This window comes from Phasianus colchicus, chromosome 4, assembly GCF_987193195.1.
Source record: "Phasianus colchicus chromosome 4, bPhaCol1.hap1.1, whole genome shotgun sequence".
Taxonomy (NCBI): Eukaryota; Metazoa; Chordata; class Aves; order Galliformes; family Phasianidae; genus Phasianus; species Phasianus colchicus.
In genome coordinates, this window is record NC_143439.1 from 16,244,118 (window position 1) to 16,269,926 (window position 25,809).

General features: G+C 56.8%; 2 long non-coding RNA genes across 2 annotated transcripts; both read left to right on the top strand.

Moving 5' to 3' along the window:
• Positions 1–8,158: 8,158 nt before the first annotated feature.
• On the top strand, positions 8,159–18,781 carry LOC149918090 (uncharacterized). Its single transcript, XR_016465853.1, has 7 exons — positions 8,159–9,793; positions 10,363–10,736; positions 10,933–12,855; positions 13,055–14,491; positions 14,691–16,127; positions 16,327–17,763; positions 17,963–18,781. It is a non-coding gene; the product is annotated as an uncharacterized LOC149918090 (long non-coding RNA).
• A 50-nt stretch (positions 18,782–18,831) lies between these two features.
• On the top strand, positions 18,832–25,809 carry LOC149918091 (uncharacterized). The gene is made up of 5 exons (XR_016465854.1): positions 18,832–19,399; positions 19,599–21,035; positions 21,235–22,671; positions 22,871–24,307; positions 24,507–25,809. It is a non-coding gene; the product is annotated as an uncharacterized LOC149918091 (long non-coding RNA).

The window sequence follows — 25,809 nt, forward strand, 5'->3', positions numbered from 1 at the left end:
ATGAATTATTAAAAGCTCCTTTGCAGATGAAGGAGCAGTGGCATATTATTTCCTGCCTACTTAAGCACATATGGGACACAGACAATTTTCTAGGTCTGAGAGAAGCGAGCTAGAGAAAGGAATCTGCCACCTGGTGGCTGCAATTTATTTTATACCACTTCTGTACATACCCTAAAAGACGACTGTTGGCTAGACTGTGCCTTTCCCACGCTACCAAAACAAGGCTGCAGTGCAGACAGCTCAGTCCCATAAGCCAGTGATTCCAGTAAGGAGAAAGCATAGGGTTTGCCTGTGGAGGTCGAGGGATCATCTTCCCAGCACAGGAACACAGCAGAGCCAGTATCTGTATCAGGTATCTGTATATTGCTGATGCCTGTTTCCTTCAGCATTTCCAGTCAGCTGAAAGGCCAGGTGTACAGAATAGGAGGGAGAGAATGACGACTATTTGCTTGCATTTCTGATAATAAGGTACTGCTGAGATTCTTAACAAGAAGTCCAGTTCTGCACGTATGAATTTTTAAAGGTGAAAAATACCATGACAGAGTTCTCTCCTGCACGTTCACGAGCAGCTTGTTAATACTGAAGTTTCTTTCTCGCTGCATGTCTAGTATCATCTAACACAAGCAGAAAACCATCTGGAAGCACCTCCTGCATTTGCTTGGCTTCTCCCCTCACGAAGTAGTGAGCAGGCATCCCCAAAAATCAACAAACAACTGTAAACTGTTCCGGAAAGCTTTCATACATCCCTTTCCCTCAGCAGCTCCTCCACTGGAAGCTGAAACAATACTGCAGAGAAGCATTCACTCTCAGGATGGTTTCAGCTTTCATCCCTCTGCTTTTTCAATCAGAACACCAAGGTAGAAATCCTAATTAGCAATCTGAAAGCATTGCACAGGCAAAGAATACTTACATTTGCCACCGTGTTTGTAATATTTGCACTCGGTTCTGGCGACTCGCGATTACAAAAAGGAGAAGGAGATTTGAGTCTGCCTTTCAAGCCTCGTGGCAGCGAAAGGAGGGCTGTTATCAGAAAGCTACTCATTTTCTACATGCTGTGTGCTACTTGCTGCCCCTGTGCAATACAACACGGCTGCCAGATTTAATAACCACATCAGCCTGCTTTCTCCATTAAGCAGCAGAGATGACAGGATGAAGTAGCCAGCGTGTTGATCTGTAGCTATGGCCACTTTAAGCCTTGAACAAATATAGTAAGTTTATTGCTCTTGAAGAAAAAAATAAAACCAAACAATATTACTTTAAAAAATATATATATGCAAAAGCATTTCAGAAATGTGAATACTTATGTGAATACTTGCCTTCAGTGACTTTAAAGTAGCATTAAGGAAACGGCTTTTTTTTGTTGTCAGTTAACAAATCCTAGGACTGGAGTTAATTCCTTTTCAAGACATCCTGATCTTCAAAGATACACATTGCCAAGCAGCATGTGCTCATACCTCAAAAGAACAAAATCATTCACCAACAAAATAGTTGAGAATTACTCCTCTCCACAAGGAATTATTTACATACTTGTCTTTGCTGACTTCTCTCAGAAAAGCAGAGTTAATTAAAGAGGGAAATTCTCATTTACTCCTTCGATCTTTTCCTGAACAGTGGTTCCTAAAGATCTGGACTTTCTTACCAGATGCAATCGCTTCCGTGTCAATGCAGAGCATCTGCACAACCAGTTCAGTGGAAGGGAGGGGTGGGCAGAGTTTACATGCCAAGAGAAGGTGCCAGTCACACAGTCCAAATCTATGAACTAAAAACAAAACCCAGAAATGTATGGCTGAATTTACAACAATGCAGGGATGCTGCAGAGATCACACAACATCTGTGTGCATCTCTCTCTCTCTCATTTACATTTCTCGCACTTTCCCTGGAGCACCCAAGCAAGCAATTAATTTAACAGAACTTATCATAAGCAAAAGGGAATTAAAATCTCATTGTTGACTCGTGAGCGAAGCAGGTAAATAGTTTTTCTTTAGCATTAGCATCTCACTTGCCTTATATTCCCCCCTAAAGGAAAGCCCAAAATTAGTTGGGAAGAGCCCACGGTTCTCGGCTAAGTGTCTGTCTCCAATTTCTGTTTGAGCAGTTAGTACACAGTGACTTTATTCCTTTTTTAATTAAGGAAGCTCTAGCACAGATTTCCACAAAAGCATCATTTTCTTACTATGAACAACTTGCATCTCACCATAAAATAATTTCAAATTAATCTTGTCTAGTAAATATTTGAACTTAATCTATCTTACTCCCTTAAAAATATCAGTTGCTTCTTTCAGACCTTATTGAAAGCAACAGGGAGGGTGATAAGGACACTCTCATTTCATATTCTCCCAGTCCCCTAAACCTTAATTAAAGCCTTCACTACACACATTCTGGTACCAGCTGGCTCTGTAAACTGTGCTGAGCCAATTAAACCTGGCCATCAGGACCACATTCAAAGTTACTGACTAACAGAAGATTGAGGTCATAACCACTGCCAGATAAGCAGCTCGTTGTTGTGATCCCAAGTACAGCAGAGCTGTGACTAGCAGTGTTCCCCCGGGGGTCAGTGATGGATCTGGTCTTGTTCAGTATCTTCATCAATGACCTTAATGAGGAGATAGTGTCTACTTTGAACAAGTATGCTGCTGATATGGAGCTGGGAGGAGTGGCTGACACACCTGATGCCTGTGCTGCCATTCAGCAAGACCTGGACAGGCTGGAGAGATGGGCAGTAAGAAACCAGGTGAGGTTTAACCAAAGCAGGTGTAGAGTCCTGCACCTGGGAAGAAATAACTGCAATTATCAGTACAGGCTGTTGCATGACCTGCTAGAGAGCAGCTCTGCAGAGAAGGACCTAGGGGTTGGCCATGAACCAGCAGTATGTGCTTGTGGCCAAGAGCCCCAGTGGAAGCCTGGGGGTGTATTAAAAGGAGCATGGCCAGCACATCAAGAGAGGTGCTCCTCCTCCTCTACTCTGCCCTGGTGAGGCCTCACTTGGAGTGGGTAAGGAAGGAAAATGGCTGTTAACTGGAGCGTAGGAAGTTCTGTGCCAACATGTGAAAGATGGAGGGTGATGGAGCACTGGAACTGGCTAACCAGAGATGTTGTGGAGCCTCCTCTGGAGGTGTGCCTGTGCAGCCTGCGGTGGGAATCCTGCTTTAGCAGGGGGTTTGGACACGATCTCTGGGGGTCCCTTCCAACCCCTACAATTCTGTGATTGTAGGCATCAGGTGAGACAGTGATGTGTGAATTGCATATGGTGTAAGGCTTCTTCCCAGGGTATGTCTGAAATTTCTGAGACCAAATTGAGATCATTTTGGATTTTGCAATAGAACCTATGTATCCATTATTTTTTTTCTTGTTTCTGTAGGCCTCTGTTAATGAAGTCTTCGTGAGGTTGAATAATCTTCAACACACTCCTATACTTGCAATCAATCAATATCAGCTTGACGAAAATCTATGCTAATTCTGACATAGGGCTGTTTCACAATATCTACTCGCTGCTGTTCAAGTATTACTGCTGAAGCTTGGACTTCTCTGCATTGCAGTCCTTATCAGCCAATTTGTCATTACAAATTAGTAAATTGGTTGAGAACTGGCATGTTGTGGATACCCATCAGTGGCACACACCACCACTTGCTGAGGTAGTGCAGAAATTGTCATTACTCAAATGTGTAAGATCAAGATGTGGTGGACCATGTAGCATTTGTCTTGACAAATGTGACTTTGAATGCTAAGCAGAGGACCACATAGTAGTACAAAGAACCTCTGTATGGTGATGGTCTTCTCTTTCTGTGTCTTGATAGGACTGTATGCTGGCTGGGACCTTCTGGACTGTTTAACGTTTCCTCCGTATTGTTTTCACATGTGTAGTGATAGTAATGGAGCTACTAGATTGTCAAACAAGTGGGACTGTTATTTGAGAACTTGGACTAATTTTCATTATAAATAATTTGCTCATTCTGTGTATTGTGCAGTTTCTGTGTGTGTGTGTTTTTTTTTTTGTTTGTTTTTTTTTTGTTGTTGTTTTTCCCAAGTTTGTCTTGAAATAGAAGAAATTTATCTCAATATGCTCTCAGGTCAGCACACAAGTGACATTAAAGACACAGCATCTATATTTTGTGTACATGGAGTATGCTGGGTATATCCTTACAGCAACTTACAGCAACTTTCTTCTAAGAATCATCCAGATCTTCTCAGAGAGGAATGCCCTTAAAGCAGTGGTGTTAAGAGAGTATATTTGTTTTGTACAAGTTGTTTACAATTTAGTGGTTTGCCAAAGAATTCTCAGGAAGTTTTATTTTCTGAAATGTTGCTCAGTGCCCTGCTATGCTCTTGAAATGCAACCGATGAGTTACTGCTGTGGTGATGCGTTTAGATACTTTATTCAATCACTATGCTTACTTTATGAAGTCCTTTAGACTTATGCATAATAAGCATCAAAGAGATTTTCTTATGTTGTTTGCAGATGCTGGAAACTATATTATAAGTTGCATGAACATTAACAGTCATACATGACAGAATTAACATCTGTAGAAATTGCTTCAAGTTTTCTTGTACTTAAACCTTAAAGTAGCTTTATTACTGGAGAAGAAAAAAAGCAGGCAGAACATACTACTTAATTTATCCTAGTTATTGTGTTTTGGTCAGTATGATTGGAATTGGATTCCTTTAGGATGAACTTGAACTAGAAGACAAACTCTCGGGGCCTCATCAGAGCATGGATCAGTTAACTTTGGAGTAAAATAATAGTAATAAACGTTGCATTTTTAGTTTCTGACTGTAATGCATAGCAGAACTGAAAAACAGCATCAACAAAAAGACACCTGTACAATTGAATATAGGCATTGTGCAAAAGACATTGCTGGAGCTCTGAAACTAATCATTAGTTCAATAATCATTAGGATGTTATTCTTTCTTACAAATATCAAAGATATAACTGTCTGCCAGGGTCTGGGGAACAATCAGGTGAAAGTGACCTTCTGCCTCAACGTGTGATCATCTTATTGGCAATGATAGCTGAACACTTCAGTTTGTCATTTACTTTCTATTATTCATTTAGCTGTAAGAACAAAGAAAATGCAACTCTGGTGTGACTTTTGACTCTGGATGTTAGGAAAACATTAGCAAACTCTTCCTACCGAACATGCAGAGTCTTCGCTGTCGGAGATAAGAGTTGTCTTAAGGCAGACTCTTTAAACTCTATGGATTCCAATGGGAAATCTCACTGCAAAATTTAAGAAGCCTGATTACATTGTTCTTGTTTCTTGAGTCTTGCAAGCCAGACAGTTCACAGGAAGGGGACAGAGAAGAGGTCTAAAAGGATTATACCATTTTTTCTAAATTGCTCTTTGCTATGCCTAAGGGAATACATCCTATCTTTAGCAACTGACTTGATCATTCCCCGAAGGTTCATCTGAAGAGGTACTTGTGTTGCACAACAGATAATAGCACTGTGGTTTTGAGATGCCTGTTTTTCTTGCCCATAATTTAAGTGGTCTTAGGAGAAGCACGAATGCCTTGTGACATTTTGTATTTACTGAAAGCTTCTTGAAGGGTGAGTAACCCAGCTACTCTATGTCAGGGCACAAACAGCTTGAGTAGCAGGACCAGGTGAACCTCACGAGGTTCAGCCAAGTGCAAGGTTTTGCACCATGGTTGTGCAACGTGCCAGGGGATGAAAGGATTGTGCACAGCCCCGTGAAAAGGATTTGGAGGTACTGCTGTATAGCAAGCTGAACGTGAGCCAGCAGTGTGCCCTCACAGCCCAGAAAGCCAACTGTATCCCGGGCTGCATCAAAAGAAGCATGGCCAGCAGGCTAAGGAGGTGGTCCTGCCCCTCTGCACTGGTGAGCCCTCACTTGGAGTTCTGCATCCAGATGTGGAATCCCTGGTGCAGGAGAGGCATGAACCTGTTGAAGCACGTCCAGAGAAGGGCCACAGAAACAATCCAAGGGATGGAACACCTCCACTACAAGGACAGTCTTGAGAGTCTCAGAGAGAGCTGGGGCTGTTAAGCCTGGAGAAGAGAAAGCTCTGTGGTGACCTGATAGCGGGCTTTCAGTATCTAAAGTGGGGTGATGAGAAAGAAGGGGAAAGACTCTTTAGCAGGGTCTGTTGTGATAGGACGAGGGGTAATAGTTTCAAGCTAACAGAGGGCAGATGTAGATTGGTTATAAGAAAAAGGTGCTTTAAAATAAGGGTGTTGAGGCATGGGAACAGGTTGTCCCTAGAGGTGGCGGATGCGCCCCGTCTCTGGGGACTTTCAAGGTCAGGCTGGACTGGGATCTGAGCCACCTAATCTGGCTGTAAGTATCCCTGTTCATTGCAGGGGAGTTTTAAAGGTCCCTTCCAACTCGAATGATTCCCCTGGAGATCTATGCATTTGTCTTCCCAGTGATGGTTCTTAAGGTGTAATTAGCATAGATAATCATCCTCCAGAAGAAGAGCATGTTCTGTTGGTTCTATTTCTCTACTTCTCCAGAGTTCAGATCTCTAGAGAAGAGCAAGAAACAAATAGGAAGAATGATAGGGTGACACTAGAAGGAGAAATCAGTGCTGTTCTTCAGTATCAAACTGTAGGTGAAAAGGGGTTAGTACAGTCTTTTCTTGTGACTTTTCTGTAAAACTCTCTTACCTGAGCTCAGGTAGGGGTCACTTGAGCGAACTCTTGCTACTACATCTCTAAGAGCGGTTTCTCTGCTTTGAAGTGGAAATAAGGCTGGGGCATGCCCTTCACAAAGAGTATCTCTGTGGAAAGTAGGCAATGAATACTACCAGAATACATCCAAGCAAACCTTTAAGAGCTAGGCTACTGGTTAAGGTAGCACCATATTCTAAAAGTTCTGTGGGCAGAAGTTGATCCAATCTATGTGACAGTTAAAGACTTGAATGGTCTTGAGTATTGTATATTCATGCAGAGTGGAAATGGACCTTGTTGGGTAACCTGCTACCAACAAGATCCATTTTAAGAACAGAATCATCTATATTTCTTCTTAACGTAAAGAACTGTACTAAAATATTGAAATAAACTTTTCGTGCATACTGTACTTGAATACAGTCTGCTGTATCTGCACTTTGGAGTGCTTGCCCCAAACTAGCAATGGCAATTAATTTGAATGCTAAGAGCATGCATAAATGTTGTCTGAACTTTCAGTGCCTAATCCAAGCCCAGCTGCGCTGGCCTGGATCTGTTAGTTCTGGGTGTTTACGTACACTGTCCTATTCATCTAGCTGGCTGTCACTTTGTATCTTGAAAGAGTTTAACAAGATTCTGTGGACAATAAGAGATACGTTTTAGTATCTTTCCCAACATGTGCCAGCCAGCACATCATGTTCCAGCCCGACAAAAAGCTTTTGAATTTCATGCTACTCCAGTGGATTCTCTTACTTTTTTTTATCAGATTAAGGCTGTAGAGTACCATGATTTTGCTGGCCTCTTGTTTTACTTTGGTTTGTAATCGCTCTTGAGCAGAGAAGGTCAGCATATTTGTCGTAACAATTCTTATTTTTCTTTTCTTTTCTTTTTTTTTTTTTTTTTTTTTAAAGTATTCATTTATGTGGATTCCACATAGTAATGGCATGGACAATTGATGATTTTGTGATTATTATATCCTCTTGGGAGAGTTGATACTGTCAGTGAGAACCTGTTCAATTTTGCAGTTTGCAGATAAAAGGACAGGAGGGTGATATTCATTGTGATATTCATAAAGGATGCTGATGTATTCACACAATATTGTTTTGAAAATAATCTAAGAATTGCCATATGCTAATCTTTAGAAATGCACAACATCCTTTATCTTCAGTTGCATAACATAGTGTAACAAAACCTGTTTAAAGTTTTGTAGGCACCAAATCCGGAGATGTTTCTGCATGTTTTTCTTTCTCTTAGGGGAGATAATTGTGCTACCATTTAGGAAATGCCTGCTACTTTCCAACGTTGGTTTATTTGTACAGATTTGTACATTGCTTTTGCACCAGATTCCAGTGGTTTTGTTTTTTGTAACAACTATCACTTCTGAAACCATGTTCTGTGCTCCGAAGGCACACTCTGCTTAAAGGAAGAAAAACAGTTTGCATAGGGCAAGGAGCCTTCTATACAGCTTATGCTTTTAAATGGCACTTACAAAACATATATATATTTTTTTCTGTAAACAGGTAAGCTACAGGATAAATTGTCAAGGAAGTTGAGACTCTTGTCTCAAGCTGTGCAGAATTTTTGTGAATATTTTCAACTGGATATCTTCTTGTATGAGCCTTTAAGTAGATGAGGAAAAACACACCATCTTCACATTGATCGAATCGATTTAATGCCACCAGTAAGAGTCTGTCTGAGTACTGTATACATTACACGTTGTTGCCGTGTGACAGATGGCAGCAGAAAAGCACTGACAAAATGGCACCTGACATCCAGGAAGTCTGTATGAAGCAAAGGTGTGTCACTGAATTTCTCTGTGTGGAGAAAGTGGCACCCACTAGGTGCTTGCCGAATGCTCGTGGGTGTGAGCACAGAGGGGCAGTGTGCAGTGCACTCAGCAGTGGTGTCAGTGACTGTGGGTCACCTGTGCTGACGCAGATTTTGATGAGCTCAGCATGCAGTCTCATGTTTATTGCAGGCAAAAATGCATAGCTAACAGTGGTGGCTATGTTGGAGAACAGTGATTGCAGCTGAGGATTTGCTCTATCAAACAGAATTACCGTGCTCATTTTACCTGTGGTAGTTTCCATGAAAATAAATAGGAGGCATTACTTTTGGAGCAAATATACATGGCCCAGGACAATTTGTCTTCACTCAGTGCAGCCTAGGCAAACCAACAGGTTGGACACTGGTGCTGTACACCGTCTGTATCACAGCCAGTTCCCTCAGGTCCTGGGTGCCTTTCTCCTTCAGGATATTCCATTGGCCTGGGTTACATGCCAGGAAAAGATTCCCTGGAGGAGACCTCTTACTCACAGCTGAGTCATTGCTGCTACATCCTATCTCGGCAGTGGTGGGAGCAGCATTTATTCTGTATCCACCATTTTGTCTCTTCCATAGTCGTATTTTGTACCATTGCTACAGTGAGAACGTAGCTGAGGGCAGAAGGAAATGAATTGAGCAAACACACTGCAGTGCATAGCAATTAGGTGAGCAATTCCAAGCACGTGTGTAAATGAGCTGTAAAATAGAAGCAGCTCTACAAAACAAGAGCATCCTGAGCTGACAGATAAATGATATCCTTCATACATCACCTGTAGCCTGCTTCACCCTTTTCCCTTGGTAATGATATTTCTGAGCTCAGAAGGGAGTTTTGCTGTACAGGCAGAGGCGGGAGGTGGCCTGTGAAGAATTCCTTTAAAAAAAATATTAATATAAATATATTAATTATGTCTGTGGACATCTACTGCTCAGGAAGGAACACCTAATACGTATATGACCGTTAAAAGAAACGGAAAGGAATAAGTTCCCCCCAGCCAGCTCTGCCAGGTTCTGGGGCTGTGAGGTGAGATCAGCTGTGGGGCGGCTCTGCCCTGAGGGGATGGACGGCAGCACCGGTGAGCGGGGCCGTGACCGAGGGGTGACCCCGGCCCGGCCTCCCGTAGGAAGAAAGGGCGGGAACGCTGAGGGGGATGGAGAGAAAGCGGCGGGAAGAAAAGCGAGGGAAGCGGCAGCGGCGTTCAGGGCTCCTATTGGCTGGCGCGCTGCGGGGGCAGGTATAAAAGGTGCGCGCGCGGGCAGATGAGCGAGGCGTTTACCACAGCGTGTGAGAAGAAGCGGGGCGCTGTGAGGGAAAGGCGACGGCGGCAGGCGATCTCCAGAGCCGAGGTGCGGCGGGGCCGGGGTGTGGCGGATCTGGGGCGAGGCGCAGCGGGGCCGGCGGAGGGGTGCGGCGGGGCCGGGACCGGGTTGACGTGGGTCGGGGCCGCCGCTGCTGCCCCGCGGGCTCCGACGGATGGCGGCCGAAGACGGGGCCGCCGATGGCGGGCGCCGATGGCGGGTGGAGCCGGGGCTGGAGCCGCCTGTTGGGCGCCGATGGCGGGCGCCGAGAGCAGGACCTCTGAGCGCGCTCCGAGAGGAGGGGCGGAGGCGCGACGAGCGCGGCAAGTTGACGCGTGGAGGAAGACGCTCCGAGGCAGCAGCGAGCAGCAAAAATAAAGCAATAGTAACTGCTATCGCAGTGTTGAGCCACACGGTTATTTTTCACTTCTCACGAGCAGAGGGGTGGGGAGCGGGGAGGATGTGAGAGCTGTACTGCTGATGAAAGGGGGGAGAAGTAAAGTAGCGTTGTAGTGTTTCAGAATATAAGTGTGTTAAAGAAGCACTATAGGAAATAAAGGGTGGATGCTCAGAGAAAAATTTAGGCTTCAATGTCAAATTTTGTATTCTACTTAAAGACAACCCACGGCAGTAGGTGCTACAAGTTGGAAAACTTCCTTGTAACTTCATGCTCGTTTACTGCTATCAACTGGAGAATGAGAAATGACATGATGGAATGGAGATGGAATCTCAAAAACAGAACCTCTTTATCAGAAGTGCTACATTGACTATTTCCAAGTGCCAAGATGGCACAGTGGTTGACTTTATGCAGAACAATTACCACAATGAGGGCTCTTGTCTTTGTAATGAAGGGAGTGGCTGGGGTCCCCCTGTAAGCAGGGCAGCTGAATCTTCGGTTGCTGCTAATTGTATCATCAGATAAATTCGACCAGTCTGCCCGCCTCTGTGATCCCCTGCAGCACCGGCTGGAAGTGCGCCGTGCGCCAGTGAGGTGAGCAAAGCTGCTCAAAGGAGTTTTTGCTGGGGTGGGTGGACTGGGGAGGGGGCATGCAAGGCCTTCGTTGGCTGGGTGGTCACGTGCCGAGTTCCTTTGCGATGTTGGGTTTCCCTTTTTCTTCAGGTGGTGGGGGGCGGGGGTGTGTGGGCTTGCCGCTGGGCAGGTCTAACGGTGTCCCCGCTGGTTTCAGGAGCTGCTGCAGAAGAAAGAAGAAGGAGCGGCGTGGGGACGACGCGGGAGGCAGGAGCGAGCAAGAAGAGGGCGCAGAAGCGTGCAGATGCGGGGGGGAAGGAGAGAGGCACCCTGGGCAAAGCACCTGTCCCGTTAGCGGGGGCGCAGTCACATTTGAGTTGAGCGTTGCCGGCGCCTTGGTTGACCAGGCCGGCTTTGTGCTGGGCGACCTCCCTGTAAGCAGGGATTGGGTCTTTGCTGTAGTTGGCCTTTTGCCTTGCTGCTCCTTTGGCTGCCTGGGGAGCGTGGCCCCCTGTAACGGAGGGCGAAAGCCACCTCTCCGCACCTGAGTGGGAAATGGAGCTCGCTGGACCCCGAGGCCGCCCTGTAAGCAGGGCAGTGCCGTTCCTCCCCTGCCCCGCTTCCTCCTCCGGCCCCTCGGCATGGTTGCCTGGTGGTGGCCTGTCAATGTGACGGCCCCGTACTCGGGGTGTGCGTCACGGCATTTGGCCGTTGGCTTTTTCTGGGAAGCCCCTTGGCACGTTGAGGTCTGCGGCCTCCGTGCAGCCTAGGGAGAGGTCACAGGCTCTTGTCTGTTGCCCGCGGTTATGGGTTTATTCCCAGGGTTTGGCTGCACTGGGTTGTCCTTCCCTTCTGGAAAGTCTTGTCTGTGTGTGTGCGTTCCCCTTCCTTTCCTTGTTTGTGTTTGTGGAGTGACGGAGTGTCTGAGCTTTCCCTTTAGGCCTCCACAAAGATGGCTGCAGCTTAGCTTTGACTTCCCTGGGGGGAATGGAGGACTTTGGTGCATGCCACAAAAGGGGTGTTCCCTCTCAGTCCCGCGGGCGCAGCGAGTGTCCTGTCTTCCTCCATTTTATTTAGTGTGGGTCAGAGCCACGTGATAGTTCAGTGGCCGAGGCCGCCCTGTAGTCAGGGTTTGGGCCTGTCCTTGCGTGGCCGCCTGTTCCGCTGGTGGCGTGACAGCCCCGTATTCGGGGCGTGTGTCTCAAGCTGTGGAGCCTTCAGTCCCCCGAGCAGCCCGCGCGCCCACCCTGTAACCAGGTGTGGGGAGGCTGCGGCACTGCAGCCGGCTGCTCTAGCCATCCAGCCGATGGGAACGACCCCTCCCTGTCCCGTCAGAGGGCGCAGGTTGAGGTTCTGCTTGCGTGTGCGGTGACCTCCCCGCTGGGTGGGTCGAGGTTGCTCCGCAGGCTCCCAAAGACAGGAGGTTGGTGATGTTCTGCTGCTGCCGGGCAGGCCAGCCTGTAACTCAGGCGTTGGCGGGAGCCTCGTGCTCCGCGGGGCTTCTTGCAGAGGGTGGGATGTGGGGGTACCGTCCTGTAGGCAGGGCTGTGCGTGCCCCCCGTGAGTGCTTGGTGAGCTGCGTTGTGAGGGAGCCCCCGTAGTCGGGCGGGAATGTGGCCCCGGCCTTTCAGAGGCACGGGGCCGCGAGATGTGGGGTTGGGTTTGCGCCCTCCCTGGAATCGCCGGGGCTGGGACCCCGACCGCGGCCTTTGGCCGTGTTGCCCCGCTGCCTGGCTGCTGAGAGTTGTTCCTGTCGCTGGGGGGGAAACCGAGCTCTGTGGCTCCAGGGGTGTCGTCCACCCGCCTGTAATCAGGATCTGGGTGCGCGAGCGCTTTGCTCGGCTGGCAGCCTGTGTTCGGTGACCGCCCCGTTAGCGGGGTGTGGGTCGAGGTGGCCCGGACTGGGAGAGAAGGAGCCTCCCTCGGCCGGTGGGGATGGGGGCTGCCCTGTAAGCCAGGGAGCGAGAGTGCCCCGGAGTCCCAGGCCCTTTGCAGTGGTGGCAGTGGCTGGGGTCCCCCTGTAAGCAGGGCAGCCGACTCTTTGGCCGCTGCTTTTTGTGTGCCCAGCTCCATTTGCCCAGTCTGCCCGCCTCTGTGATCCCCCGCAGCACCGGCTGGAAGCGCGCCGTGCGCCAGTGAGGTGAGCAAAGCTGCTCAAAGGAGTTTTTGCTGGGGTGGGTGGACTGGGGAGGGGGCATGCAAGGCCTTCGTTGGCTGGGTGGTCGCGTGCCGAGTTCCTTTGCGATGTCGGGTTTCCCTTTTTCTTCAGGTGGTGGGGGACGGGGGGCGTGTGGGCTTGCCGCTGGGCAGGTCTAACGGTGTCCCCGCTGACGTTTCAGGAGCTGCTGCAGAAGAAAGAAGAAGGAGCGGCGTGGGGACGACGCGGGAGGCAGGAGCGAGCAAGAAGAGGGCGCAGAAGCGTGCAGATGCGGGGGGGAAGGAGAGAGGCACCCTGGGCAAAGCACCTGTCCCGTTAGCGGGGGCACAGTCACATTTGAGTTGAGCGTTGCCGGCGCCTTGGTTGACCAGGCCGGCTTTGTGCTGGGCGACCTCCCTGTAAGCAGGGATTGGGTCTTTGCTGTAGTTGGCCTTTTGCCTTGCTGCTCCTTTGGCTGCCTGGGGAGCGTGGCCCCCTGTAACGGAGGGTGAAAGCCACCTCTCCGCACCTGAGTGGGAAATGGAGCTCGCCGGACCCCGAGGCCGCCCTGTAAGCAGGGCAGTGCCGTTCCTCCCCTGCCCCGCTTCTTCCTCCGGCCCCTCGGCATGGTTGCCTGGTGGTGGCCTGTCAATGTGACGGCCCCGTACTCGGGGTGTGCGTCACGGCATTTGGCCTTTGGCTTTATCTGGGAGCCTTCAGTCCCCCGAGCAGCCCGCGCGCCCACCCTGTAACCAGGTGTGGGGAGGCTGCGGCACTGCAGCCGGCTGCTCTAGCCATCCAGCCGATGGGAACGACCCCTCCCTGTCCCGTCAGAGGGCGCAGGTTGAGGTTCTGCTTGCGTGTGCGGTGACCTCCCCGCTGGGTGGGTCGAGGTTGCTCCGCAGGCTCCCAAAGACAGGAGGTTGGTGATGTTCTGCTGCTGCCGGGCAGGCCAGCCTGTAACTCAGGCGTTGGCGGGAGCCTCGTGCTCCGCGGGGCTTCTTGCAGAGGGTGGGATGTGGGGGTACCGTCCTGTAGGCAGGGCTGTGCGTGCCCCCCGTGAGTGCTTGGTGAGCTGCGTTGTGAGGGAGCCCCCGTAGTCGGGCGGGAATGTGGCCCCGGCCTTTCAGAGGCACGGGGCCGCGAGATGTGGGGTTGGGTTTGCGCCCTCCCTGGAATCGCCGGGGCTGGGACCCCGACCGCGGCCTTTGGCCGTGTTGCCCCGCTGCCTGGCTGCTGAGAGTTGTTCCTGTCGCTGGGGGGGAAACCGAGCTCTGTGGCTCCAGGGGTGTCGTCCACCCGCCTGTAATCAGGATCTGGGTGCGCGAGCGCTTTGCTCGGCTGGCAGCCTGTGTTCGGTGACCGCCCCGTTAGCGGGGTGTGGGTCGAGGTGGCCCGGACTGGGAGAGAAGGAGCCTCCCTCGGCCGGTGGGGATGGGGGCTGCCCTGTAAGCCAGGGAGCGAGAGTGCCCCGGAGTCCCAGGCCCTTTGCAGTGGTGGCAGTGGCTGGGGTCCCCCTGTAAGCAGGGCAGCCGACTCTTTGGCCGCTGCTTTTTGTGTGCCCAGCTCCATTTGCCCAGTCTGCCCGCCTCTGTGATCCCCCGCAGCACCGGCTGGAAGCGCGCCGTGCGCCAGTGAGGTGAGCAAAGCTGCTCAAAGGAGTTTTTGCTGGGGTGGGTGGACTGGGGAGGGGGCATGCAAGGCCTTCGTTGGCTGGGTGGTCGCGTGCCGAGTTCCTTTGCGATGTCGGGTTTCCCTTTTTCTTCAGGTGGTGGGGGACGGGGGTCGTGTGGGCTTGCCGCTGGGCAGGTCTAACGGTGTCCCCGCTGACGTTTCAGGAGCTGCTGCAGAAGAAAGAAGAAGGAGCGGCGTGGGGACGACGCGGGAGGCAGGAGCGAGCAAGAAGAGGGCGCAGAAGCGTGCAGATGCGGGGGGGAAGGAGAGAGGCACCCTGGGCAAAGCACCTGTCCCGTTAGCGGGGGCACAGTCACATTTGAGTTGAGCGGTGCCGGCGCCTTGGTTGACCAGGCCGGCTTTGTGCTGGGCGACCTCCCTGTAAGCAGGGATTGGGTCTTTGCTGTAGTTGGCCTTTTGCCTTGCTGCTCCTTTGGCTGCCTGGGGAGCGTGGCCCCCTGTAACGGAGGGTGAAAGCCACCTCTCCGCACCTGAGTGGGAAATGGAGCTCGCCGGACCCCGAGGCCGCCCTGTAAGCAGGGCAGTGCCGTTCCTCCCCTGCCCCGCTTCCTCCTCCGGCCCCTCGGCATGGTTGCCTGGTGGTGGCCTGTCAATGTGACGGCCCCGTACTCGGGGTGTGCGTCACGGCATTTGGCCTTTGGCTTTATCTGGGAGCCTTCAGTCCCCCGAGCAGCCCGCGCGCCCACCCTGTAACCAGGTGTGGGGAGGCTGCGGCACTGCAGCCGGCTGCTCTAGCCATCCAGCCGATGGGAACGACCCCTCCCTGTCCCGTCAGAGGGCGCAGGTTGAGGTTCTGCTTGCGTGTGCGGTGACCTCCCCGCTGGGTGGGTCGAGGTTGCTCCGCAGGCTCCCAAAGACAGGAGGTTGGTGATGTTCTGCTGCTGCCGGGCAGGCCAGCCTGTAACTCAGGCGTTGGCGGGAGCCTCGTGCTCCGCGGGGCTTCTTGCAGAGGGTGGGATGTGGGGGTACCGTCCTGTAGGCAGGGCTGTGCGTGCCCCCTGTGAGTGCTTGGTGAGCTGCGTTGTGAGGGAGCCCCCGTAGTCGGGCGGGAATGTGGCCCCGGCCTTTCAGAGGCACGGGGCCGCGAGATGTGGGGTTGGGTTTGCGCCCTCCCTGGAATCGCCGGGGCTGGGACCCCGACCGCGGCCTTTGGCCGTGTTGCCCCGCTGCCTGGCTGCTGAGAGTTGTTCCTGTCGCTGGGGGGGAAACCGAGCTCTGTGGCTCCAGGGGTGTCGTCCACCCGCCTGTAATCAGGATCTGGGTGCGCGAGCGCTTTGCTCGGCTGGCAGCCTGTGTTCGGTGACCGCCCCGTTAGCGGGGTGTGGGTCGAGGTGGCCCGGACTGGGAGAGAAGGAGCCTCCCTCGGCCGGTGGGGATGGGGGCTGCCCTGTAAGCCAGGGAGCGAGAGTGCCCCGGAGTCCCAGGCCCTTTGCAGTGGTGGCAGTGGCTGGGGTCCCCCTGTAAGCAGGGCAGCCGACTCTTTGGCCGCTGCTTTTTGTGTGCCCAGCTCCATTTGCCCAGTCTGCCCGCCTCTGTGATCCCCCGCAGCACCGGCTGGAAGCGCGCCGTGCGCCAGTGAGGTGAGCAAAGCTGCTCAAAGGAGTTTTTGCTGGGGTGGGTGGACTGGGGAGGGGGCATGCAAGGCCTTCGTTGGCTGGGTGGTCGCGTGCCGAGTTCCTTTGCGATGTCGGGTTTCCCTTTTTCTTCAGGTGGTGGGGGACGGGGGGCGTGTGGGCTTGCCGCTGGGCAGGTCTAACGGTGTCCCCGCTGACGTTTCAGGAGCTGCTGCAGAAGAAAGAAGAAGGAGCGGCGTGGGGACGACGCGGGAGGCAGGAGCGAGCAAGAAGAGGGCGCAGAAGCGTGCAGATGCGGGGGGGAAGGAGAGAGGCACCCTGGGCAAAGCACCTGTCCCGTTAGCGGGGGCGCAGTCACATTTGAGTTGAGCGGTGCCGGCGCCTTGGTTGACCAGGCCGGCTTTGTGCTGGGCGACCTCCCTGTAAGCAGGGATTGGGTCTTTGCTGTAGTTGGCCTTTTGCCTTGCTGCTCCTTTGGCTGCCTGGGGAGCGTGGCCCCCTGTAACGGAGGGTGAAAGCCACCTCTCCGCACCTGAGTGGGAAATGGAGCTCGCCGGACCCCGAGGCCGCCCTGTAAGCAGGGCAGTGCCGTTCCTCCCCTGCCCCGCTTCCTCCTCCGGCCCCTCGGCATGGTTGCCTGGTGGTGGCCTGTCAATGTGACGGCCCCGTACTCGGGGTGTGCGTCACGGCATTTGGCCTTTGGCTTTATCTGGGAGCCTTCAGTCCCCCGAGCAGCCCGCGCGCCCACCCTGTAACCAGGTGTGGGGAGGCTGCGGCACTGCAGCCGGCTGCTCTAGCCATCCAGCCGATGGGAACGACCCCTCCCTGTCCCGTCAGAGGGCGCAGGTTGAGGTTCTGCTTGCGTGTGCGGTGACCTCCCCGCTGGGTGGGTCGAGGTTGCTCCGCAGGCTCCCAAAGACAGGAGGTTGGTGATGTTCTGCTGCTGCCGGGCAGGCCAGCCTGTAACTCAGGCGTTGGCGGGAGCCTCGTGCTCCGCGGGGCTTCTTGCAGAGGGTGGGATGTGGGGGTACCGTCCTGTAGGCAGGGCTGTGCGTGCCCCCCGTGAGTGCTTGGTGAGCTGCGTTGTGAGGGAGCCCCCGTAGTCGGGCGGGAATGTGGCCCCGGCCTTTCAGAGGCACGGGGCCGCGAGATGTGGGGTTGGGTTTGCGCCCTCCCTGGAATCGCCGGGGCTGGGACCCCGACCGCGGCCTTTGGCCGTGTTGCCCCGCTGCCTGGCTGCTGAGAGTTGTTCCTGTCGCTGGGGGGGAAACCGAGCTCTGTGGCTCCAGGGGTGTCGTCCACCCGCCTGTAATCAGGATCTGGGTGCGCGAGCGCTTTGCTCGGCTGGCAGCCTGTGTTCGGTGACCGCCCCGTTAGCGGGGTGTGGGTCGAGGTGGCCCGGACTGGGAGAGAAGGAGCCTCCCTCGGCCGGTGGGGATGGGGGCTGCCCTGTAAGCCAGGGAGCGAGAGTGCCCCGGAGTCCCAGGCCCTTTGCAGTGGTGGCAGTGGCTGGGGTCCCCCTGTAAGCAGGGCAGCCGACTCTTTGGCCGCTGCTTTTTGTGTGCCCAGCTCCATTTGCCCAGTCTGCCCGCCTCTGTGATCCCCCGCAGCACCGGCTGGAAGCGCGCCGTGCGCCAGTGAGGTGAGCAAAGCTGCTCAAAGGAGTTTTTGCTGGGGTGGGTGGACTGGGGAGGGGGCATGCAAGGCCTTCGTTGGCTGGGTGGTCGCGTGCCGAGTTCCTTTGCGATGTCGGGTTTCCCTTTTTCTTCAGGTGGTGGGGGACGGGGGGCGTGTGGGCTTGCCGCTGGGCAGGTCTAACGGTGTCCCCGCTGACGTTTCAGGAGCTGCTGCAGAAGAAAGAAGAAGGAGCGGCGTGGGGACGACGCGGGAGGCAGGAGCGAGCAAGAAGAGGGCGCAGAAGCGTGCAGATGCGGGGGGGAAGGAGAGAGGCACCCTGGGCAAAGCACCTGTCCCGTTAGCGGGGGCGCAGTCACATTTGAGTTGAGCGGTGCCGGCGCCTTGGTTGACCAGGCCGGCTTTGTGCTGGGCGACCTCCCTGTAAGCAGGGATTGGGTCTTTGCTGTAGTTGGCCTTTTGCCTTGCTGCTCCTTTGGCTGCCTGGGGAGCGTGGCCCCCTGTAACGGAGGGTGAAAGCCACCTCTCCGCACCTGAGTGGGAAATGGAGCTCGCCGGACCCCGAGGCCGCCCTGTAAGCAGGGCAGTGCCGTTCCTCCCCTGCCCCGCTTCCTCCTCCGGCCCCTCGGCATGGTTGCCTGGTGGTGGCCTGTCAATGTGACGGCCCCGTACTCGGGGTGTGCGTCACGGCATTTGGCCTTTGGCTTTATCTGGGAGCCTTCAGTCCCCCGAGCAGCCCGCGCGCCCACCCTGTAACCAGGTGTGGGGAGGCTGCGGCACTGCAGCCGGCTGCTCTAGCCATCCAGCCGATGGGAACGACCCCTCCCTGTCCCGTCAGAGGGCGCAGGTTGAGGTTCTGCTTGCGTGTGCGGTGACCTCCCCGCTGGGTGGGTCGAGGTTGCTCCGCAGGCTCCCAAAGACAGGAGGTTGGTGATGTTCTGCTGCTGCCGGGCAGGCCAGCCTGTAACTCAGGCGTTGGCGGGAGCCTCGTGCTCCGCGGGGCTTCTTGCAGAGGGTGGGATGTGGGGGTACCGTCCTGTAGGCAGGGCTGTGCGTGCCCTCCGTGAGTGCTTGGTGAGCTGCGTTGTGAGGGAGCCCCCGTAGTCGGGCGGGAATGTGGCCCCGGCCTTTCAGAGGCACGGGGCCGCGAGATGTGGGGTTGGGTTTGCGCCCTCCCTGGAATCGCCGGGGCTGGGACCCCGACCGCGGCCTTTGGCCGTGTTGCCCCGCTGCCTGGCTGCTGAGAGTTGTTCCTGTCGCTGGGGGGGAAACCGAGCTCTGTGGCTCCAGGGGTGTCGTCCACCCGCCTGTAATCAGGATCTGGGTGCGCGAGCGCTTTGCTCGGCTGGCAGCCTGTGTTCGGTGACCGCCCCGTTAGCGGGGTGTGGGTCGAGGTGGCCCGGACTGGGAGAGAAGGAGCCTCCCTCGGCCGGTGGGGATGGGGGCTGCCCTGTAAGCCAGGGAGCGAGAGTGCCCCGGAGTCCCAGGCCCTTTGCAGTGGTGGCAGTGGCTGGGGTCCCCCTGTAAGCAGGGCAGCCGACTCTTTGGCCGCTGCTTTTTGTGTGCCCAGCTCCATTTGCCCAGTCTGCCCGCCTCTGTGATCCCCCGCAGCACCGGCTGGAAGCGCGCCGTGCGCCAGTGAGGTGAGCAAAGCTGCTCAAAGGAGTTTTTGCTGGGGTGGGTGGACTGGGGAGGGGGCATGCAAGGCCTTCGTTGGCTGGGTGGTCGCGTGCCGAGTTCCTTTGCGATGTCGGGTTTCCCTTTTTCTTCAGGTGGTGGGGGACGGGGGGCGTGTGGGCTTGCCGCTGGGCAGGTCTAACGGTGTCCCCGCTGACGTTTCAGGAGCTGCTGCAGAAGAAAGAAGAAGGAGCGGCGTGGGGACGACGCGGGAGGCAGGAGCGAGCAAGAAGAGGGCGCAGAAGCGTGCAGATGCGGGGGGGAAGGAGAGAGGCACCCTGGGCAAAGCACCTGTCCCGTTAGCGGGGGCGCAGTCACATTTGAGTTGAGCGGTGCCGGCGCCTTGGTTGACCAGGCCGGCTTTGTGCTGGGCGACCTCCCTGTAAGCAGGGATTGGGTCTTTGCTGTAGTTGGCCTTTTGCCTTGCTGCTCCTTTGGCTGCCTGGGGAGCGTGGCCCCCTGTAACGGAGGGTGAAAGCCACCTCTCCGCACCTGAGTGGGAAATGGAGCTCGCCGGACCCCGAGGCCGCCCTGTAAGCAGGGCAGTGCCGTTCCTCCCCTGCCCCGCTTCCTCCTCCGGCCCCTCGGCATGGTTGCCTGGTGGTGGCCTGTCAATGTGACGGCCCCGTACTCGGGGTGTGCGTCACGGCATTTGGCCTTTGGCTTTATCTGGGAGCCTTCAGTCCCCCGAGCAGCCCGCGCGCCCACCCTGTAACCAGGTGTGGGGAGGCTGCGGCACTGCAGCCGGCTGCTCTAGCCATCCAGCCGATGGGAACGACCCCTCCCTGTCCCGTCAGAGGGCGCAGGTTGAGGTTCTGCTTGCGTGTGCGGTGACCTCCCCGCTGGGTGGGTCGAGGTTGCTCCGCAGGCTCCCAAAGACAGGAGGTTGGTGATGTTCTGCTGCTGCCGGGCAGGCCAGCCTGTAACTCAGGCGTTGGCGGGAGCCTCGTGCTCCGCGGGGCTTCTTGCAGAGGGTGGGATGTGGGGGTACCGTCCTGTAGGCAGGGCTGTGCGTGCCCCCCGTGAGTGCTTGGTGAGCTGCGTTGTGAGGGAGCCCCCGTAGTCGGGCGGGAATGTGGCCCCGGCCTTTCAGAGGCACGGGGCCGCGAGATGTGGGGTTGGGTTTGCGCCCTCCCTGGAATCGCCGGGGCTGGGACCCCGACCGCGGCCTTTGGCCGTGTTGCCCCGCTGCCTGGCTGCTGAGAGTTGTTCCTGTCGCTGGGGGGGAAACCGAGCTCTGTGGCTCCAGGGGTGTCGTCCACCCGCCTGTAATCAGGATCTGGGTGCGCGAGCGCTTTGCTCGGCTGGCAGCCTGTGTTCGGTGACCGCCCCGTTAGCGGGGTGTGGGTCGAGGTGGCCCGGACTGGGAGAGAAGGAGCCTCCCTCGGCCGGTGGGGATGGGGGCTGCCCTGTAAGCCAGGGAGCGAGAGTGCCCCGGAGTCCCAGGCCCTTTGCAGTGGTGGCAGTGGCTGGGGTCCCCCTGTAAGCAGGGCAGCCGACTCTTTGGCCGCTGCTTTTTGTGTGCCCAGCTCCATTTGCCCAGTCTGCCCGCCTCTGTGATCCCCCGCAGCACCGGCTGGAAGCGCGCCGTGCGCCAGTGAGGTGAGCAAAGCTGCTCAAAGGAGTTTTTGCTGGGGTGGGTGGACTGGGGAGGGGGCATGCAAGGCCTTCGTTGGCTGGGTGGTCGCGTGCCGAGTTCCTTTGCGATGTCGGGTTTCCCTTTTTCTTCAGGTGGTGGGGGACGGGGGGCGTGTGGGCTTGCCGCTGGGCAGGTCTAACGGTGTCCCCGCTGACGTTTCAGGAGCTGCTGCAGAAGAAAGAAGAAGGAGCGGCGTGGGGACGACGCGGGAGGCAGGAGCGAGCAAGAAGAGGGCGCAGAAGCGTGCAGATGCGGGGGGGAAGGAGAGAGGCACCCTGGGCAAAGCACCTGTCCCGTTAGCGGGGGCGCAGTCACATTTGAGTTGAGCGTTGCCGGCGCCTTGGTTGACCAGGCCGGCTTTGTGCTGGGCGACCTCCCTGTAAGCAGGGATTGGGTCTTTGCTGTAGTTGGCCTTTTGCCTTGCTGCTCCTTTGGCTGCCTGGGGAGCGTGGCCCCCTGTAACGGAGGGTGAAAGCCACCTCTCCGCACCTGAGTGGGAAATGGAGCTCGCCGGACCCCGAGGCCGCCCTGTAAGCAGGGCAGTGCCGTTCCTCCCCTGCCCCGCTTCCTCCTCCGGCCCCTCGGCATGGTTGCCTGGTGGTGGCCTGTCAATGTGACGGCCCCGTACTCGGGGTGTGCGTCACGGCATTTGGCCTTTGGCTTTATCTGGGAGCCTTCAGTCCCCCGAGCAGCCCGCGCGCCCACCCTGTAACCAGGTGTGGGGAGGCTGCGGCACTGCAGCCGGCTGCTCTAGCCATCCAGCCGATGGGAACGACCCCTCCCTGTCCCGTCAGAGGGCGCAGGTTGAGGTTCTGCTTGCGTGTGCGGTGACCTCCCCGCTGGGTGGGTCGAGGTTGCTCCGCAGGCTCCCAAAGACAGGAGGTTGGTGATGTTCTGCTGCTGCCGGGCAGGCCAGCCTGTAACTCAGGCGTTGGCGGGAGCCTCGTGCTCCGCGGGGCTTCTTGCAGAGGGTGGGATGTGGGGGTACCGTCCTGTAGGCAGGGCTGTGCGTGCCCCCCGTGAGTGCTTGGTGAGCTGCGTTGTGAGGGAGCCCCCGTAGTCGGGCGGGAATGTGGCCCCGGCCTTTCAGAGGCACGGGGCCGCGAGATGTGGGGTTGGGTTTGCGCCCTCCCTGGAATCGCCGGGGCTGGGACCCCGACCGCGGCCTTTGGCCGTGTTGCCCCGCTGCCTGGCTGCTGAGAGTTGTTCCTGTCGCTGGGGGGGAAACCGAGCTCTGTGGCTCCAGGGGTGTCGTCCACCCGCCTGTAATCAGGATCTGGGTGCGCGAGCGCTTTGCTCGGCTGGCAGCCTGTGTTCGGTGACCGCCCCGTTAGCGGGGTGTGGGTCGAGGTGGCCCGGACTGGGAGAGAAGGAGCCTCCCTCGGCCGGTGGGGATGGGGGCTGCCCTGTAAGCCAGGGAGCGAGAGTGCCCCGGAGTCCCAGGCCCTTTGCAGTGGTGGCAGTGGCTGGGGTCCCCCTGTAAGCAGGGCAGCCGACTCTTTGGCCGCTGCTTTTTGTGTGCCCAGCTCCATTTGCCCAGTCTGCCCGCCTCTGTGATCCCCCGCAGCACCGGCTGGAAGCGCGCCGTGCGCCAGTGAGGTGAGCAAAGCTGCTCAAAGGAGTTTTTGCTGGGGTGGGTGGACTGGGGAGGGGGCATGCAAGGCCTTCGTTGGCTGGGTGGTCGCGTGCCGAGTTCCTTTGCGATGTCGGGTTTCCCTTTTTCTTCAGGTGGTGGGGGACGGGGGGCGTGTGGGCTTGCCGCTGGGCAGGTCTAACGGTGTCCCCGCTGACGTTTCAGGAGCTGCTGCAGAAGAAAGAAGAAGGAGCGGCGTGGGGACGACGCGGGAGGCAGGAGCGAGCAAGAAGAGGGCGCAGAAGCGTGCAGATGCGGGGGGGAAGGAGAGAGGCACCCTGGGCAAAGCACCTGTCCCGTTAGCGGGGGCACAGTCACATTTGAGTTGAGCGGTGCCGGCGCCTTGGTTGACCAGGCCGGCTTTGTGCTGGGCGACCTCCCTGTAAGCAGGGATTGGGTCTTTGCTGTAGTTGGCCTTTTGCCTTGCTGCTCCTTTGGCTGCCTGGGGAGCGTGGCCCCCTGTAACGGAGGGTGAAAGCCACCTCTCCGCACCTGAGTGGGAAATGGAGCTCGCCGGACCCCGAGGCCGCCCTGTAAGCAGGGCAGTGCCGTTCCTCCCCTGCCCCGCTTCCTCCTCCGGCCCCTCGGCATGGTTGCCTGGTGGTGGCCTGTCAATGTGACGGCCCCGTACTCGGGGTGTGCGTCACGGCATTTGGCCTTTGGCTTTATCTGGGAGCCTTCAGTCCCCCGAGCAGCCCGCGCGCCCACCCTGTAACCAGGTGTGGGGAGGCTGCGGCACTGCAGCCGGCTGCTCTAGCCATCCAGCCGATGGGAACGACCCCTCCCTGTCCCGTCAGAGGGCGCAGGTTGAGGTTCTGCTTGCGTGTGCGGTGACCTCCCCGCTGGGTGGGTCGAGGTTGCTCCGCAGGCTCCCAAAGACAGGAGGTTGGTGATGTTCTGCTGCTGCCGGGCAGGCCAGCCTGTAACTCAGGCGTTGGCGGGAGCCTCGTGCTCCGCGGGGCTTCTTGCAGAGGGTGGGATGTGGGGGTACCGTCCTGTAGGCAGGGCTGTGCGTGCCCCCCGTGAGTGCTTGGTGAGCTGCGTTGTGAGGGAGCCCCCGTAGTCGGGCGGGAATGTGGCCCCGGCCTTTCAGAGGCACGGGGCCGCGAGATGTGGGGTTGGGTTTGCGCCCTCCCTGGAATCGCCGGGGCTGGGACCCCGACCGCGGCCTTTGGCCGTGTTGCCCCGCTGCCTGGCTGCTGAGAGTTGTTCCTGTCGCTGGGGGGGAAACCGAGCTCTGTGGCTCCAGGGGTGTCGTCCACCCGCCTGTAATCAGGATCTGGGTGCGCGAGCGCTTTGCTCGGCTGGCAGCCTGTGTTCGGTGACCGCCCCGTTAGCGGGGTGTGGGTCGAGGTGGCCCGGACTGGGAGAGAAGGAGCCTCCCTCGGCCGGTGGGGATGGGGGCTGCCCTGTAAGCCAGGGAGCGAGAGTGCCCCGGAGTCCCAGGCCCTTTGCAGTGGTGGCAGTGGCTGGGGTCCCCCTGTAAGCAGGGCAGCCGACTCTTTGGCCGCTGCTTTTTGTGTGCCCAGCTCCATTTGCCCAGTCTGCCCGCCTCTGTGATCCCCCGCAGCACCGGCTGGAAGCGCGCCGTGCGCCAGTGAGGTGAGCAAAGCTGCTCAAAGGAGTTTTTGCTGGGGTGGGTGGACTGGGGAGGGGGCATGCAAGGCCTTCGTTGGCTGGGTGGTCGCGTGCCGAGTTCCTTTGCGATGTCGGGTTTCCCTTTTTCTTCAGGTGGTGGGGGACGGGGGGCGTGTGGGCTTGCCGCTGGGCAGGTCTAACGGTGTCCCCGCTGACGTTTCAGGAGCTGCTGCAGAAGAAAGAAGAAGGAGCGGCGTGGGGACGACGCGGGAGGCAGGAGCGAGCAAGAAGAGGGCGCAGAAGCGTGCAGATGCGGGGGGGAAGGAGAGAGGCACCCTGGGCAAAGCACCTGTCCCGTTAGCGGGGGCGCAGTCACATTTGAGTTGAGCGGTGCCGGCGCCTTGGTTGACCAGGCCGGCTTTGTGCTGGGCGACCTCCCTGTAAGCAGGGATTGGGTCTTTGCTGTAGTTGGCCTTTTGCCTTGCTGCTCCTTTGGCTGCCTGGGGAGCGTGGCCCCCTGTAACGGAGGGTGAAAGCCACCTCTCCGCACCTGAGTGGGAAATGGAGCTCGCCGGACCCCGAGGCCGCCCTGTAAGCAGGGCAGTGCCGTTCCTCCCCTGCCCCGCTTCCTCCTCCGGCCCCTCGGCATGGTTGCCTGGTGGTGGCCTGTCAATGTGACGGCCCCGTACTCGGGGTGTGCGTCACGGCATTTGGCCTTTGGCTTTATCTGGGAGCCTTCAGTCCCCCGAGCAGCCCGCGCGCCCACCCTGTAACCAGGTGTGGGGAGGCTGCGGCACTGCAGCCGGCTGCTCTAGCCATCCAGCCGATGGGAACGACCCCTCCCTGTCCCGTCAGAGGGCGCAGGTTGAGGTTCTGCTTGCGTGTGCGGTGACCTCCCCGCTGGGTGGGTCGAGGTTGCTCCGCAGGCTCCCAAAGACAGGAGGTTGGTGATGTTCTGCTGCTGCCGGGCAGGCCAGCCTGTAACTCAGGCGTTGGCGGGAGCCTCGTGCTCCGCGGGGCTTCTTGCAGAGGGTGGGATGTGGGGGTACCGTCCTGTAGGCAGGGCTGTGCGTGCCCCCCGTGAGTGCTTGGTGAGCTGCGTTGTGAGGGAGCCCCCGTAGTCGGGCGGGAATGTGGCCCCGGCCTTTCAGAGGCACGGGGCCGCGAGATGTGGGGTTGGGTTTGCGCCCTCCCTGGAATCGCCGGGGCTGGGACCCCGACCGCGGCCTTTGGCCGTGTTGCCCCGCTGCCTGGCTGCTGAGAGTTGTTCCTGTCGCTGGGGGGGAAACCGAGCTCTGTGGCTCCAGGGGTGTCGTCCACCCGCCTGTAATCAGGATCTGGGTGCGCGAGCGCTTTGCTCGGCTGGCAGCCTGTGTTCGGTGACCGCCCCGTTAGCGGGGTGTGGGTCGAGGTGGCCCGGACTGGGAGAGAAGGAGCCTCCCTCGGCCGGTGGGGATGGGGGCTGCCCTGTAAGCCAGGGAGCGAGAGTGCCCCGGAGTCCCAGGCCCTTTGCAGTGGTGGCAGTG